Source organism: Lissotriton helveticus, chromosome 4_1 (assembly GCF_964261635.1).
Source record: "Lissotriton helveticus chromosome 4_1, aLisHel1.1, whole genome shotgun sequence".
Lineage (NCBI taxonomy): Eukaryota > Metazoa > Chordata > Amphibia > Caudata > Salamandridae > Lissotriton > Lissotriton helveticus.
The window spans coordinates 661,970,273-661,987,047 of NC_136063.1; the positions used below are offsets into that span (position 1 = coordinate 661,970,273).

Below are 16,775 nucleotides of genomic sequence, written 5' to 3' on the forward strand. Positions count from 1 at the left end.
CGGGGTTGGTATTGCTGGGGTATCTTTTTTAAGGTAAGGAATCTATCACTAATGTGTCTCTTTCAGATGCACAAGTTACTACTTGGGTAACGATATATCTGTAAGAGACATTAGTTAGTGATAGATTCCTTACCGACCCACCCATCCACCCCGTTCTGCGAACCGATATCTAGGGTTAAGGTCATCCCCTTTCAGGGCCCTAGTTTCAATGGCACCAGTGTTGGTTTTTAACATGGCTCAGCGCTTCTGGCGCGGAAAAGCTGTGTCTAAGAACTGACGTCAGCACGCGGAGGCGGCGTCTAAGTACTCCGACGACAACATCACGGCGCCCACGACGCCGACGACGGACGCAAAGCCACAGACGACGCCTACCGACGCGCAAGGGTACTGCTACGCAAAAATTTCCAGATCCAGTCTGACGCCTGGGGATATTCTAAGGTAAGGAATCTATCCCTAACTAATGTCTCTTACAAATATATCGTTACACAAGTAGTCACTTGTGCAACAACACATTATGCCATATTCCGAGTCCCGCTAATAGTGCACCTGCTGTATTTAACTGCACTAAGTTTGATCTAGCAATAACTAGAGGAAATAATGTGTCAGTGATAAAGTTCCCTAAAATGTAGTTGAAAATATTGAAGAAATGTTTGCTCTTTCTCCAATACTACCTGGAGAGGTATATATCAAGGTATAAATTGGGTCGTACATCTCTGCAGCGCAAATGCCCCTGTCCCAGGAGAAAGTTTAAAACAATACAGGGGTGGGCTAGACATACCCTGCCCCCCATAGGCATGGTGTGGGCTTTCTTCTTGAGGGCAAAAATGTCAATTTCTTGTAATTGAAACAGCAGCTATGAGGAGGATCCTCCGATCCACAACTCCAATAAAAAAATGGAAATCTCTTGCCTTCTACAAACCCCACCCCCACCAACAGTAGGCCAGGGTTCAGGGAGCAAAATGTTAAATTTTGATAGGGAGTCGTGTGCGTTCCCATTCCCTGAGTCTTTGTTTGGCCCCTGGGACAACACCCCCAGAGCTCCTTGGACCTCAGCCACCACGGGCTGTTAGCAAATTCAGGGCACAGGCACATGCAGCCCCAATTCCCTAGCCACAGTAGTTACTCAGGGATCCCTATTCCCTGAGGCTGTTATCAATCTGATGTAAGGGGGGAATGCAGTCTCCTTCCTGATGCTAGTGTGGCCCCAGAGTCACCATTCCCTGTTCTCCCAGGAAACTGCAGTTTCCTGCCCAGGAGAGTGTGAGCATACTAAGCCCAGTATAGTGCAGCCGCCCCTCCCAGCAACATCAATAAAAAAACACACACTGTAAGTCCCTTGGGTATTAAAGCCACAACCCTCGGAGAACATACCATGTTTTTTTTAAAACACCACAAGCAAGAGCTGTATGCTCTTGAACTGGAGTTCAGGGACCTTGTGGTGTGTTTTACGTAGTTAATTTATTGCCTGAAATGAGTTAAAAAAAGACTCAAAGACGTGTTTTTTTTTTACAAAGACAATAGATCTGCTTTATGTATATTAGTATGCTAACCTTATGATGAAGCCAATATGCCCACGTTTTATATTTTGGTGTTCTGACCCATTCAGAGTATTGGCTTTATCATAAGGTTGGTTAGCATACTAACATAGATAAAGCAGACCTACTGTCACTTTGTGTGAAAGTGTGTGAATGAATATAAATGTCATGTGTCAGGAAAATACATTATGAAGTGTAAATGTTCATTTTTGGTAGTATGTGTAAATAGTGTAAGTGGTGTTAAACTTATAACTTAAAAAAAATGTACTTATAGATTGTGCCATGTTATTCTATGGCTATGTCTATGTACTGGTTCTTGTTGAGCGCATATATCACCCTAGGGTCTCATAGCGCTTTGCCGAGACTCAGGAACAGACAAGATAGATAACTGGGGAAAGAAAGTAGATTTAAAATAGGCAAGTTTTGAGGGACCAACAAAACTTCTTGTGGTCAATCTCAGTAGGAAGGTGAAGTGGTAGGGAGTTCCAGAGAGTGGGAGCCTGTTTTGAAAATGGTCTACTGCCGTACTTGACTGTACGAACCTTTGGGATTGTTAATGGATGTTTATTAACCGAGCCAAGTGTTCTTGTTGGCTGATACATTTTCAGTTTGTTAGCCAGGTAATGGGGACCCTGTCCATTGAGAGTTTTATGGACAAGATCGCAGATTTTAAAGTTTATCCGCTACTTGATTGGCAGCCAATGGAGTGCCCTCAGGCTATGTGCAGAAGGGAAACGAGCGGGAAGGTTTAAAACCAGTCTAGCTGCTGTATTCTGCAGAACCTGGAGCTTATTTAACACTTTCGGTGCTCATGATGAGCTCAGCTCGTCATGAGGCACAGTGGCGCTGTGCTCATGACGAGCTTAGCTCGTCATAACCGCCACGGAACACCCACGCGGGGATAATTCCCCTGCTGTGCTGGGCGTTCCCTTGAGCGGGCGTGGTCATGACGAGCTCAGCTCGTCTTGGGCACAGCGCCGCCATGCTGCATGACCAGCCGAGCTCGTCACAAGCACCGCAGCGCCACGTGCGGCCCCCCCTTCTCCGCACCGCAGGGGAATTAGCCCTGTGGCAAAGCGGTTAAAAGTTCTTCGGCTGATGATTAAGCCCTGGATCAATGGCATACCGGAGGGCAGTGGGACCCATTTAAAGATTTTGCGAAGGCATGCAATAGCCCATAGCAGGTACGCGCTACCTGATTGACATGGTCACACATGGAAAGTTGATTGTCAATCATTGCGCCAAGGTTACAGGCTGTTACCTTCGGAAGGGGACAGGTACACAAGGTAGAAGGCCATCAATTGTTTGTCCATAGCATCTGGGCATTGCCAAAAAGAACAATTTCCGTTTTGTTTGCATTTAGCTGGAGGTTGTTGGTTGACATCTAGTTGTTTATATACAGAATGCATTGCCCAAATCTATGTTTAGTATCAACAACATCAGGTCCAAGAGTAATTAACAACTGCATATCAATGGCAAACGACAGTGTGTCAAAGCTGTGATCCTTGATTACTTTAGCCAGGGGGGATACATATAAGTTAAAGAGCCTAGGACTCAAAATAGATCCCTGGGGGACACCCCTGTTGATAGATTGACTCTTGGATGTAAAAGCACTGATTTGAACTCTGGAAGTTTGTTCATTCAGCTAACATCTGAACCAAGCCAATACGGGGCCTCCGGCACCCACCTCTCTCAGGCGCTCCAAAAGAATGGAATGGGAGATGGTGTTGAAGGCGGCCGACAGATCTAAAAGGACCAAAATGGCAAATTTTCGAATGTCCAGAGAGAGTCTAATGCTATCCACCACTACTAGTAGGGCAGTTTCGGTACTATGGAAGGCTCAAAATCCTGACTGAGAAGGATCTAGCACTTTGTTATTTTCGAGGTGTTTGATTAATTGGCCGTTTATCAATGACTGCAGGATTTTCCCGAACAGGGGAAGAAGGGAAATTGGTCGATAATTCTTTGGCTGTTCAGGATCTGAGGTGGGTTTCTTTAGGATCGGTCTAACCATAGCCTCCTTCCACCTAATGGGTACCGAGTAATGTAGTAGTGAGAGGTTAAAGAGTCTGGTTAGGCTAGGAATAATAGCTAGACTGATTTTTGATAGAACCTGGGAGGATACTGTGTCAGTGGGAGAGCCTGATTTTACCCTTTTATGTGTCAGGGTGACTTCTTCCAGAGTGAATTCAGAAAATTCGTTAAGGGTAGAAGCCATCAACGGACAGTTGTCAGCTAATCGCTGAATTGGTAGTTGAACAGTAGTGTGAGGAAACTGTAGATACTGTCAATTTTATCTACAAAAAAAGTAGATAGAGAGTCAATCCACTCATGTGAAGCTAATTGTGGGGGCTACATAGAAGCAGGATTTGTAAATTTTTTTCAGAATCTTCAATAATTCTTTGTGGGAATTGGAAGCTTTATTTATTCTTTCCACCAGATAAAACAATTTTGCCGAGGCAATATGGACTTGATAACGCCTATGTAAAAGTTTATAATAATTTCGATCAGTGAGGCTTTTTGAGTGCCTTCATTTACGTTCAGCCTTTCTGGGTGCTAATTTGTCTATTTTTAAATCGGGAGTGAACCAGGGTGAAGATTTGTGAAAGCGTTTAACTTTTTTCTTTGGGGTAATTTTATCAAGGGTCTGACAGATAGGGGCCCATTATGATGTCGGGCGGATTGCCCCCGCCAGGCTGGCGGTAGCCCCCGCCAGGCCTGGCGGGGGCAATCTGCCCGACATCCTCTCCAGAATCCCCCCCGCCATTCTAATTGCGGCGGATGGAAAGACCGTCCGCCACTTTTCCACCCCGGTCGCCTTGCGGCCGTGGCAGAAAATGTTTAATATGGTGGCGGTGTCTATTAGACACCGCCAGCCATATTAGCATGGGCTTTCAGACATGCCTTTCCGTGGTGGCAATGCCGCCACAGAAAGGCATGCGGTCTTCTCTCTGGGGGCCCCCTGCGGGCCCCCAGAGTGAAGGAGGGGTGGGGGTTGCACACGGGGGGTACCTGTGGTACCCCCCTTTATTTGCATAAACAAAGCGGCAGGCACCACTCGGTGCCTGCCGCTTTGTTTATGCAAATGCTGTAATGCATTTTTAGCATTGTGGCGGGCGGTGCTGAGAGCACCGCCCGCCACAATGCTAAAAATGCAGGATGTGCCCGCCACTGTGGCGGGCACATCCTAATACCCCCCACGGGACCCCCGCCCTTATGGCGGGCGGTCTCGAATTCCGATAGGATGGCGGGCGGACCTAGTCCACCCATCATCCTAATGACCCCAATAGTGTCTAGCAGATTGGCTGTATCATTAGGGTGGTTAGAATTAGACAGCAAGGGAGTGATAAAATGTGAAGAAAAAGATTTCAGATACCGTGGTAAGTTCTCAGTATACCATGGTACATGGGGCTGAGAAGTGAATATGTGGATGGCTGTGTTTACCAAAGGTAAAAGGAAGCCATATCATTTTTTTATCACAGTTTTGCTGTGTTATGCGGACTGCATTTCTGCTATGTTCTGGGTCAGTGTCTTATTTACAGGTAATTATTAGGTGTTACTGTTGTTCACGCTCTGGTACCATTGTGTTAAAGTGGTAATAGGTGGAATTTGTATTTGTACATTTCTATATACTTTAATAGCAGTTTAGGGTGAACTGCACTTTTTCAAAGTAGTGTGATATGTAGGTACATGAATATTTGCATGAATAATAATAATTGTAAAAACATAACACAATTAGGTAAATAAATTGAAATATAAAAATGTATACATTTCTAATAAAAATAGATTTTTTAAATAAGAATCATAAAAAGATATGTAATTTAAAAAATATAACAGCAGAAAGGGGAAGGGGCCCCCTGGGACCTCCTTCCTGTTTGTGAGCGGCTTACCACCTACTTGAAGTAGGTGATACACTGCAAGTGTTTTGCAACTACATTTCGGGTTGCAAAACAATAGTATATATTACTGTGGCTCGCTATTAGGAAGTGACACCCTTAACATGCCCCTTTCTAATGGCGACTCGCAACCCCTATTTTGCAAGTCAGTAATAGTTTACTGACTCGCAAAATAGGGTTTGTACATACTGCAACCCTTTTTAGGTTTTGCCTAGCGAAAGCTGCGCTCTGCGCAGCTTTTTCGCGCAGGCGAAATCCTGTTGAGAACTGTAGGGTGCTTTGGGTCGGCCCTCGTCATTGATTGGCTGGCTCCGTAAACGGAGCCTTGCCATTGGACGAGGGGCCTGTCCGTCAATGCCGGACCAGACACGGGGGCGTTCCTGACATTCTTTGCCTTTTGCCGACGTCACGCGACGCCGGGAACGCCCCCGAGTCTGGTCCGGCATTGCCGGGACCTGCGTTTGCTGAAGTGTCGGGTTTCTTTGCTGTGGCGGAACAAATTGCAGGTAAGCGATGGTGTCTTTTGTAATATAAATGACTGTATTTTTTGAATGCCCCATCCGAAATGTTTAATCACGTATTTTTTTTGGTTCTCTGCAGGTATTTTGCGACGGCCCGGTGGGGGGAACAATTTCCGGTCGGGATCCTTGGCTCGCTGTCTGTCTCCGTCTCCGTGCTCCAAGGGATTAGTGTCGGGTTTCTTTGCTGTGGCGGAACAAATTGCAGGTAAGCGATGGTGTCTTTTGTAATATAAATGACTGTATTTTTTGAATGCCCCATCCGAAATGTTTAATCACGTATTTTTTTTTGTTCTCTGCAGCTATTTTGCGACGGCCCGGTGGGGGGAACAATTTCCGGTCGGGATCCTTGGCTCGCTGTCTGTCTCCGTCTCCATGATACAAGGGATTTCTTGCAGGTAAGCGATGGTGTCTTTTGTAATATAAATGACTGTATTTTTTGAATGCCCCATCCGAAATGTTTAATCACGTATTTTTTTTTGTTCTCTGCAGGTATTTTGCGACGGCCCGGTGGGGGGAACAATTTCCGGTCGGGATCCTTGGCTCGCTGTCTGTCTCCGTCTCCGTGCTCCAAGGGATTAGTGTCGGGTTTCTTTGCTGTGGCGGAACAAATTGCAGGTAAGCGATGGTGTCTTTTGTAATATAAATGACTGTATTTTTTGAATGCCCCATCCGAAATGTTTAATCACGTATTTTTTTTTGTTCTCTGCAGGTATTTTGCGACGGCCCGGTGGGGGGAACAATTTCCGGTCGGGATCCTTGGCTCGCTGTCTGTCTCCGTCTCCGTGCTCCAAGGGATTTCTTGCAGGTAAGCGATGGTGTCTTTTGTAATATAAATGACTGTATTTTTTGAATGCCCCATCCGAAATGTTTAATCACGTATTTTTTTTTGTTTTTCTCTTCAGGTTGCCGGGACCTGCCTTTGGTGACGTGTCGGGTTTCTGTGTCTGTGGCGGAACAAATTGCAGGTAAGCGATGATGTCTTTTGTAATATAAATGACTGTATTTTTTGAATGCCCCATCCGAAATGTTTAATCACGTATTTTTTTTTGTTCTCTGCAGGTATTTTGCGACGGCCCGGTGGGGGGAACAATTTCCGGTCGGGATCCTTGGCTCGCTGTCTGTCTCCGTCTCCATGATACAAGGGATTTCTTGCAGGTAAGCGATGGTGTCTTTTGTAATATACGCGATTTACATTTGTATATAATTATAATTTGTTTTATGTGTTCTACTTTTTATAACTTTGCAAAGTGTTTTAGAAATTAATTTATCTCACTTTCGTTGCAGGTATTTTTCGGCGTCGCGGCGTGGTCCCGGGATCTGGGCGTGGTCGCGGTTTCCGGTCGCCATTTTGCGCTCGGTGTCTGGCTTCGTGGTACGATGGATTTCAGGTACGCGATTTAAATTTGTATATAATTGTAATATGTTTTATGTGTTCTACAGTCTTTAGCTTATTTGTTTTATATATTTTGCGCTTGTTCTCTCTAATGTTTCCGTGTCGGGTCTCCTCCGTGGCGTGACGACTTGCAGGTAAGCGATGGTGTGTTTTTTAATTTACATTTTTATGTCATTGTAATTTATTTTATATGTATTCAGTCTATTTTGTTTATATTGTTATGTATTTCTTTTTGGGGCCTGTTCTCTCTAGTGTTTTTGTGTCGGGTCTCCTTTGTGGCGTGACGACTTGCAGGTAAGCGATGGTGTGTGTTGTAATTAATAAATGACTGTCTCTTTTTAATGACTGAGTTTTTGTAACTTTGTAAAGCTTTTTTTAGAATTAATTTATCTCACTTCTTTTGCAGGTTTTTTTCGGCGTCGCTGCGTGGTCCCGGGATCTGGGCGTGGTCGCGGTTTCCGGTCGCCATTTTGCGCTCGGTGTCTGGCTTCGTGGTACGATGGATTTCAGGTACGCGATTTAAATTTGTATGTAATTGTAATCTGTTTTATGTGTTCTACTTTTTATAACTTTGCAACGTGTTTTAGAAATTAATTTATCTTCATTTCGTTGCAGGTATTTTTCGGCGTCGCTGCGTGGTCCCGGGATCTGGGCGTGGTCGCGGTTTCCGGTCGCCATTTTGCGCTCGGTGTCTGGCTTCGTGGTACGATGGATTTCAGGTACGCGTTTAATTTGTATATAATTGTAATTTGTTTTATGTGTTCTACAGTCTTTAGCCTATTTGTTTTATATATTTTGCGCTTGTTCTCTTTAATGTTTCCGTGTCGGGTCTCCTCCGTGGCGTGACGACTTGCAGGTAAGCGATGGTGTGTTTTTTAATTTACATTTTTATGTCGCTGTAATTTCTTTTATGTGTTCAGCCTATTCTGTTTTTATTGTAATGTATTTATTTTTTGGGCCTGTTCTCTTTAATGTTTCCGGGTTGGGTCGCCTTCGTGGCGTGACGACTTGCAGGTAAGCGATGGTGTGTGTTGTAATTAATAAATGGCTGTCTCTTTTTAATGACTGTGAGTTTTTGTAACTTTGTAAAACTTTTTTTAGAATTAATTTATCTCACTTTCGTTGCAGGTATTTTTCGGCGTCGCTGCGTGGTCCCGGGATCTGGGCGTGGTCGCGGTTTCCGGTCGCCATTTTGCGCTCGGTGTCTGGCTTCGTGGTACGATGGATTTCAGGTACGCGATTTAAATTTGTATGTAATTGTAATCTGTTTTATGTGTTCTACTTTTTATAACTTTGCAACGTGTTTTAGAAATTAATTTATCTTCATTTCGTTGCAGGTATTTTTCGGCGTCGCTGCGTGGTCCCGGGATCTGGGCGTGGTCGCGGTTTCCGGTCGCCATTTTGCGCTCGGTGTCTGGCTTCGTGGTACGATGGATTTCAGGTACGCGTTTAATTTGTATATAATTGTAATTTGTTTTATGTGTTCTACAGTCTTTAGCCTATTTGTTTTATATATTTTGCGCTTGTTCTCTTTAATGTTTCCGTGTCGGGTCTCCTCCGTGGCGTGACGACTTGCAGGTAAGCGATGGTGTGTTTTTTAATTTACATTTTTATGTCGCTGTAATTTCTTTTATGTGTTCAGCCTATTCTGTTTTTATTGTAATGTATTTATTTTTTGGGCCTGTTCTCTTTAATGTTTCCGGGTTGGGTCGCCTTCGTGGCGTGACGACTTGCAGGTAAGCGATGGTGTGTGTTGTAATTAATAAATGGCTGTCTCTTTTTAATGACTGTGAGTTTTTGTAACTTTGAAAAGCGTTTTTTAGAATTAATTTTTCTAACTTTCTTTGCAGGTATTTTTCGGCGTCGCGGCGTGGTCACGGTTTCCGGTCGCCATTTTGTCTTTGGATTCTTGGCTCGCTCGGTGTCTGTCTCCGTGGTACGATGGATTTCAGGTATGCGATTGCCATTTGTATGTCATTGTAATTTATTGTATATGTGTTCAGTGTATTTTGTTTATATTGTAATGTATTTATTTTTTGGGCCTGTTCTCTCTAGTGTTTTTGTGTCGGGTCTCCTCCGTTGCGTGACGACTTGCAGGTAAGCGATTGTGTGTTTTGTAATAGTGTTTTTGTGTCGGGTACGCAATTTACATTTTCATCTAATACTTATTTTGTTTACAAGTGTATTTCCTATTGGTCTTATATATTTTGGGCCTGTTCTCTCTCATGTTTCCGTGTCGGGTCTCCTCCATGGCGTGACGACTTGCACGTAAGCGATGGTGTGTTGTGTAATTTACTTATGTCATTGTAATTTCTTTTATGTGTTCAGCCTGTTTTGTTTATATTGTAATGTATTTCTTTTTTGGGACTGTTCTCTTTTGTGTTTTTGTGTAGGGGCTCATTCGTGGCATGACGACTTGCAGGTAAGCCATGTTGTGTTTTGTAACAAATGACTGTCCCTTTTCAATGCCCGGGAGTTTTTTAACATGGAAAAGGTATTTTTGAGTTTATGTATCTTCCTTTCTTTGCAGGAATTGAACGGCGGCGGCGTGGGAACGATTTCCGGTCGCCATTTTGTCATGGGATCTTTGGCTGTCTGTCTCCGTCTCCTTGGTCCAAGGGATTTCAGGTACGCGATTTAAATTGTAATGTAATTAGTATTTCTTTTACAGGTGTTCAGCCTTTTTGGTTTATATTCTTTTAATGTTTCTTTTTGGGGCTGTTCTCTCTAGTGTTTCCGTGTAGCCTGCCGTGACGTGTCGGGTTTCCTTCCCCGTGGACGAACAACTTTAAGGTAAGCGCTGTGGTCATGTCTTAGTGCGACTCGGTGTAGATAGATTCAAATGTAATTTGTATTTTCTTACAGGTGTTGTAGATTTAACGTAACAGGTGTTCGGCCTATTTGGTTTATGTTCTTCTGATGTTTCTTTTTTGGCCTGTACTCTCTAGTGTTTCCGTGTCGGGTCTCATCCGTGGCGTGACGACTTGCAGGTAAGCGATGTGTTTTGTAACTAAACAATTACTGTCACTTTCGAATACCCGGAGTGTTTTGTTACGTTTCAAAAGTAATTTCTAACTTCATTTCTTTCCCTTTATTTGCAGGAATATGTCGGCGGCGTGGTGTCGTAATTCTATTATGCTTACTTTAATAGTTATTTTATATCGTGTGGTTTCAGTGTAGGGAATTATTGCAAAGAGCTATCGTGTTTTTCTACTTTAACAAAATGATATTCACCAGCACTTCTTTTTGTATTTGCAGGCAGCGTGGCGCCAACTCGTCTACCACTAAGCTTTGATATTCAAGATCGGCTAAAGTCGCACATAGCCACTAAGTACTCTAACGAGTCACAGCATCCACGACCTTTTCATTCGGCCAGACAGCCTCCTATCGGCAATTTACATATGTCGAGACAGCAACATCCTAAACAACATCTCACCTACATGTTCTTAACAACAAACTTTGCAAGTCTTTTGTTATTTAATGAACTAACTGCGTTTTTTTTTGTCTTCCACAGTATGTAAAGGACTACAGCCACGGAAAGAAACATTTCTTCGAGCGAGCTCAGAAGGTATACTTCGTGACAGTGGACTGGAGCCTCTCGATTTCTCGACCGATCTCAGGAGGTATACTTCGAGACAGCGGACTGGAGCCTTTCGACATAAACTGTAAGTTCCTTCCTGTCTGTACAAACAACATAAATGTTACTATGCAAATCTAGTTTAACAAAAATACAACAAATGCACTCATTCTATGTTCTATAGCAGAGTGGAGCTTCACAGTGGTGCTTCAGAGTGGAGCTTCAGAGTGGAGCTTCAGAGTGCAGAATGTTAAAAGCAATGCCAATAGCTCTAACTTTAACAAAGGCAAAACCATTGCATTGTAAATGCTTGTTAGCTGTTGCGAGCGGCCTGATTTTTGCTTGTGACTGCTAAAAGCGGTTGTACATCTGGCCCAAAGTTATCCACTACCAGGCATTCATGCTGCCTTTTTTGCTTTCTAAGGCTTGTAGTCCTGCATTTGCAATTAGAAATTCTAAACTACTAGTTCTGTAAAAGAATAAAACTTGGATTTCATAGACTATTCTTTGTGAGGCCAGCGCTTATGCACTAAACTATCTTTTAAAGAAGGGTAAGGTCTGGGTGAAATTTATATTTTGTTTGTGTAATTTGTGTAATTTCGTGTTATGCTTGGTATGCAGAATTCCTAAAATTATGCCATTATGCCACTTCATATAATTACATGCAATTTGTAGTAAATATTTACTGCAAGCGCGCAGTTTGCAGTAAACATTTACAGTTAATGAACAGGAACATCAGAATGTAAGTGCCTGCTGTTTGCAGTGCTTTTGTTTAGATGCATCCTATTGCATAAGTATTTGATGTGAGGATGCATTTCGTACTAAAATATAACACAAACTAACGGATTTGCATTTAGCACAATTACACCTAATTTCATGTAAGTTTGCTTTAATTTTTTATAATGGCCCAAAAACTAATTTTTCTATTTGTGAACACCCCTTGCTACAACCTATTCTACATGCAGTACTTAATGGAATATCTTTAAAGCAAGGCCAAACATTGTACAGATAAAATTCAGATCAGAGGAAAAGCGCAACCATATCCAGAGCAGTTCAAAGTGTGTGTTTTCAGGCAAAACATTCTCACAATAATGCAGGAGCAGAGCTTTAAAAAATAATACATATATGTACATATTTGAAATAAGGCATCTTTTGTCTCGCTTGGGATGCACTCTTAATTATTCTGCTAAAAAATGCAGGTGAGTTTTTAAAGCAATTTCCAGGTCAGCCTATCAAAATGCTGAAATGCGCTTTCGCACAGTCTAAGATTTACAGCTCTCCTTCCACGTCCTACAAACCAGAGAACAATACACTCCTAAAGGGCTGAGCCCAACTCCGTCCTCTTTGACAGACCCTCCCCCTCCTGCTAATGTGAAAGGTGCATGCTTCCTTTGTAATTCCGTGGCCGAGGAGGAAGAGGTGCGAATGTGCGCTGTCCCCGGCACCTCAGAATGACAAAGACCTACACCTTTACACTCCCAGCTCCCACTGAGGCAGCCGAGTCTCTTTCAGCCGCTGGCCCAGGGTCTGTAGAGAGTCACTCACGTTAGAACAGCACACATGCTTAAAGTATACTTGGCAGAGAAAAAGAAAAACTTTCAAAGCTGCAACAATTTAATGTTGTTTAACTTAAGTTGAAAGGCTGGGCACCACAGATTAAAAATGCCTTACAAAACAAATGCAATTTCAGGCGGGAGACAGCTGAAATAAAGCCATTTCTGGCTTGAAAAATCGGTAGCCTGAATCGGGTCCATTGGCATTCATGATATTATTTGACGTGATTACTTTTTCGAACAGAAGCTAAGCTAATAGCTCTGAGTTAAATATGCATGTTTGAGTGATTTTTTTTTATGCAGGTCCTTTACAGTCTAATCAAGTTTAATTGAGCTAATGGTCTTTCTTTAAATATTTTATATTCATGAAAACAACACACATGAGCAGCATTTATTTAGTCCAAAATCTTTCAGTGGACTAGTCTTTCCACTTCTCATAGTGTTCTGCTCCAAAGCAAATTACATAATTGTACAGTAGTAGGTTGAGCCCAGGCATTTAAAAAGGTGCATGGCTATTGCTCATATCACCAACTCCCATTCTTTCTAATTTGGCATCATTTTACATATTTAGCAGATTCTGTGCTTTGTGCATGTTGCCAAAGCGACCTCTGGTTACAGCACTTTTTTGAGGGACATGCATTCGGCAGCCTGCTGTCCCTCTTATTAGGCTAAGGCTTTGTTGCTGCATACGTTTCTGTCAGAACTATAATTTACCTTTCTCTAACAGCTCCTATCCATCCATAGGCACTGCACCCCAAGACAAGGTAGGAGTGTGTCTATGATTACAATAAATGCAACATTCTGCCAAATACACTTTCTCATGGTGCAGCATGCTACCAGTTCTTAAATCGATTTCTCTATTGTAATAATCATAAAGTGTCAAAACAAATCAGTATGGGGAGTATATTACAATCAGAAATACAGTTGTATCTTCTTAATGGTGACTAGAGTTGATAAGATGGGGGCTAGAAAACAAAATGAGAACTCAGATACTTGGATTTTTAACCGCATCGCTGCGGCGGTTTTTCCCGCTGTGCGCGGCGATTTTAAAAATACCGCGTTACATGGCGAGCTCAGCTCGTCATGAGCGCACGGCAGGTTACGCTCATGACGAGCTGAGCTCGTCATCAGCCTGGAAGGGGTTAAGGAAGTGTGAACCTTCCTGGATGAACACAGTTTAAATCAGTTAATGCTGCATTTGAAGTGGGATTTATAGATATAGGATAATTCCAGTCTATCATGGTGGTGGTTTGAGTACGACTATTATCACATCATATCATCTCATGTGCATATATAAAGTGCACATTCACACCTGAGGGTATCTTGTTGCTGAATTCCATATGTTTTTTGTCATACAAGTAAATAGTACTTATCAGCCGCGGGCCGTGGAGGGAGTTACGGTGGGGCAGGGAGGCGGGGAGGGGGAGGGGCGGGGTGGAGGGTGCTAAAAACAGGCATATGGATCATTGCAGGTAAGTACACAATTTAATTAATAAAACGAAATTCGTAGCGCGCACAGCATTGCTTTTTGCCATGCAGTGCGCGCTACGAATTTCGTTTTATTAATTAAATTGTGTACTTACCTGCAATGATCCATATGCCTGTTTTTAGCACCCTCCACCCCGCTCCTCCCCCTCCCCGCCTCCCTGCCCCACCGTAACTCCCTCCACGGCCCGCAGCTGGTACTTATTCTATAGACCTTGGAAGGAATAAAGGCTGAGCGGTAGCACCAGGATTCACACATGTGAGAGAGTGGTCAGCACATTTTCCTCTAGTGGATTCATTAATTTAATAAGCCACCAGACTAATACGATCTGTATGGGTTCTTCATCATACCTATTATTACACATATCACTGTGGAGACTTGAATATGACTGTAATCACACATTATCACTGTGGGGACCTAAACATCACTGTAATCGCACATCTCTGTGAGGACTTGTACATGACTATTATAATGCACTATCTCTGTGTGCTATCCATGTGCCTCCTATTAACCACAGACTATCTCTGTGGCGACCGGGGAATGTCTCTATTCATACTTCATCTCTGTGGGACCTGGGCATGTCTGTAGTTACACACATTCTCTTTGGCAACCATCGTAATATTATAGTAACACACCATCTCTGTGGGGACCTCAACATCTCTATAGTTACACACTACCTCTGTGGGGACCTGGGCATGTCTATAATCACACACTATCTGTGTGGGGACCTGGGCATGTCTATAATCACACATTATCTATGTGGGGACCTGGGCATGTCTATAATCACACACTATCTATGTGGGGACCTCGACATATCTATAATCACACACTATCTCTGTGGGAACCTGGGCATGTCTATAAACACACACTATGTGGGGACCTTAACATCTCTATAATCACACACCATCTCTGTGGGGACCTGGGCATGTCTATAATCCATGCCTGCCAAGTATCACGCATCGTGTGTGACACTAACGCATTTCAGTGTGGTGTTCCGCATCACCGCACTGAAATGCATTGTCACGCATTTTTAATCATGCCAGTGTAAATCGGCGCCTGTAGCATATTCTGTGCCCCGGCTCTGCTGCTTTCCACAGAGGTGCGTTGCCAGCAGCGCTCTGGCTCTGTATGTTAATAGTTAAAGAACTGACTGCTTAGCTCTCGAGTCAGTGCTACAATGTTTCAATCTGCTGCCTGCATTTAATTTCCTGCCGCGCGTGGCTTTCAGACGCCACTGACTCTGCTACTTGCAGCTGTGTGGCACCGTGGGGCCCCGAGATTGGGACCTCGTTCCTCGTCACGTCCTGGAGGAGCCAAGGGGAAGTGAGGTATAAGGTGGTTGGCAGGTCAGAGAAACGGCGGGGGATTCAATAGTCGGCGAGTCCTGGTAGTGGTTCGCTGCTCTCTGCCTAATAAAACCCGCTTTGGACCGGCGGGAGGTGGCCAGCATCGAGTCACTCACAACGAAGGTTAACTAAAAAAAAAAAGCAGTCAGATCCGAAGTGCCCCTCTCGAGGACGCTAGCTTCATCAGAGAAAGGAAAACGTGAGAGAAACGAAAAACAGAAATGAAGGCTGTCATCCCTCGCGTTTAAAAAACAAAAGAGGACCGAGAATAGGCAGACTGCCACTGCCAGGTCACTCCAACGCACAATCAACAGGTATTTTTAGAACAGGGTAAATGTCAAGGATTTAAAATGTTAATGCTCATGCAAGTCTGACAGGAGACCACAGCTCACACCCGCGGGTAACCTCGACATTCGGTGAGGGCAACCATTAGGTGGTGCCCTGATAAGACAATATCACACGGAGCACCGCACTAATGACTGAGGCTGCGTCACCACATGAACCTCGAAGAAGCCTGCGCATGCGGAGACTAGAGCCCGAGCTTTGGGGGAATTAAATATTTATTTTGTTTTGTTTGACAAAATGTTTTTATGGATCGCAGAAATCTGACCCGATCCAATGCCATCTGTGTACAACTGGGAAAAGCAGGATTCGTTCTTTGAACGCATTCCAGTTTCCCTTCGAGCTACATAAGCACACAGGTATTATATGGGCATTTATCTTTATGAAAAAAGGTATTCAGTGATAGAAAGTCTGCACTTAAAATGCAGTGTAAGCAGGGCCCTCTAACCTTACAGGATTAACCTGTGTCATGGGCTGGCAGGAACCCTTAACCCGACTTGAGTCTTTCATGGACGCAGGGCCCTGGCGCATCATCAAAGGTGCTATCAACATTGTGGTGATAATTGCCGCGGGCACAAAATTAAGAAGTGTGTGGTGGCAACAGTTCAATTAAACTCGTGGAAGGCAGCATGCAATGGCAGCGCTGCTCGCAGCATGACAAAGTTGTGCAATGGTTATTCAAACAGGCAACGGACCGGACTAGCGGCTCAGCTAAGAACCGCTCCCCCACCGGGGCAGCCATTGGAGTTGCTGTCAGCCACACCATCATGCCCAGGCCGGTGTTTGCTGCAGCGGGAGTCGTTAGGCAAGGTGCGGCCCGTATGAAGAATTGTGTCGCAACGTTAGTATAAATGGTTCGCACCTGCCCTTCATGAAGAAAAAGGAGAACCAGACGGTTGGAGAGGATATATATCCAGTTATACTTCTGAAATCAACTGTGTATAGGACTCTCTCTGTTTATCTGAGCAGCTTGCGGGCTCTATATTCACATCACGTTATGCTAGAATTGCAAGTTATCTCATAACGTGTTGCAGAGGCGACATAGGGACCCGTTGAGCAGCTCGTTTTCTGAGAAGTTTTCATGGAGATCAAGTTTCAGCTTTGGGCCGAATTTAACTACGCATCT

General features: G+C 43.8%; 1 protein-coding gene and 1 long non-coding RNA gene across 2 annotated transcripts in view; one reads left to right on the top strand and one right to left on the bottom strand.

Moving 5' to 3' along the window:
* The window catches only part of LYPLA1 (lysophospholipase 1), a 462,012-nt gene that overhangs the window by 309,677 nt on the left and 135,560 nt on the right, over positions 1-16,775 (bottom strand). The gene's annotated exons all lie outside the window — the stretch shown is intronic.
* Positions 9,759-10,997, top strand: LOC144827286 (uncharacterized). Its single transcript, XR_013610117.1, has 3 exons — positions 9,759-9,973; positions 10,077-10,138; positions 10,294-10,997. It is a non-coding gene; the product is annotated as an uncharacterized LOC144827286 (long non-coding RNA).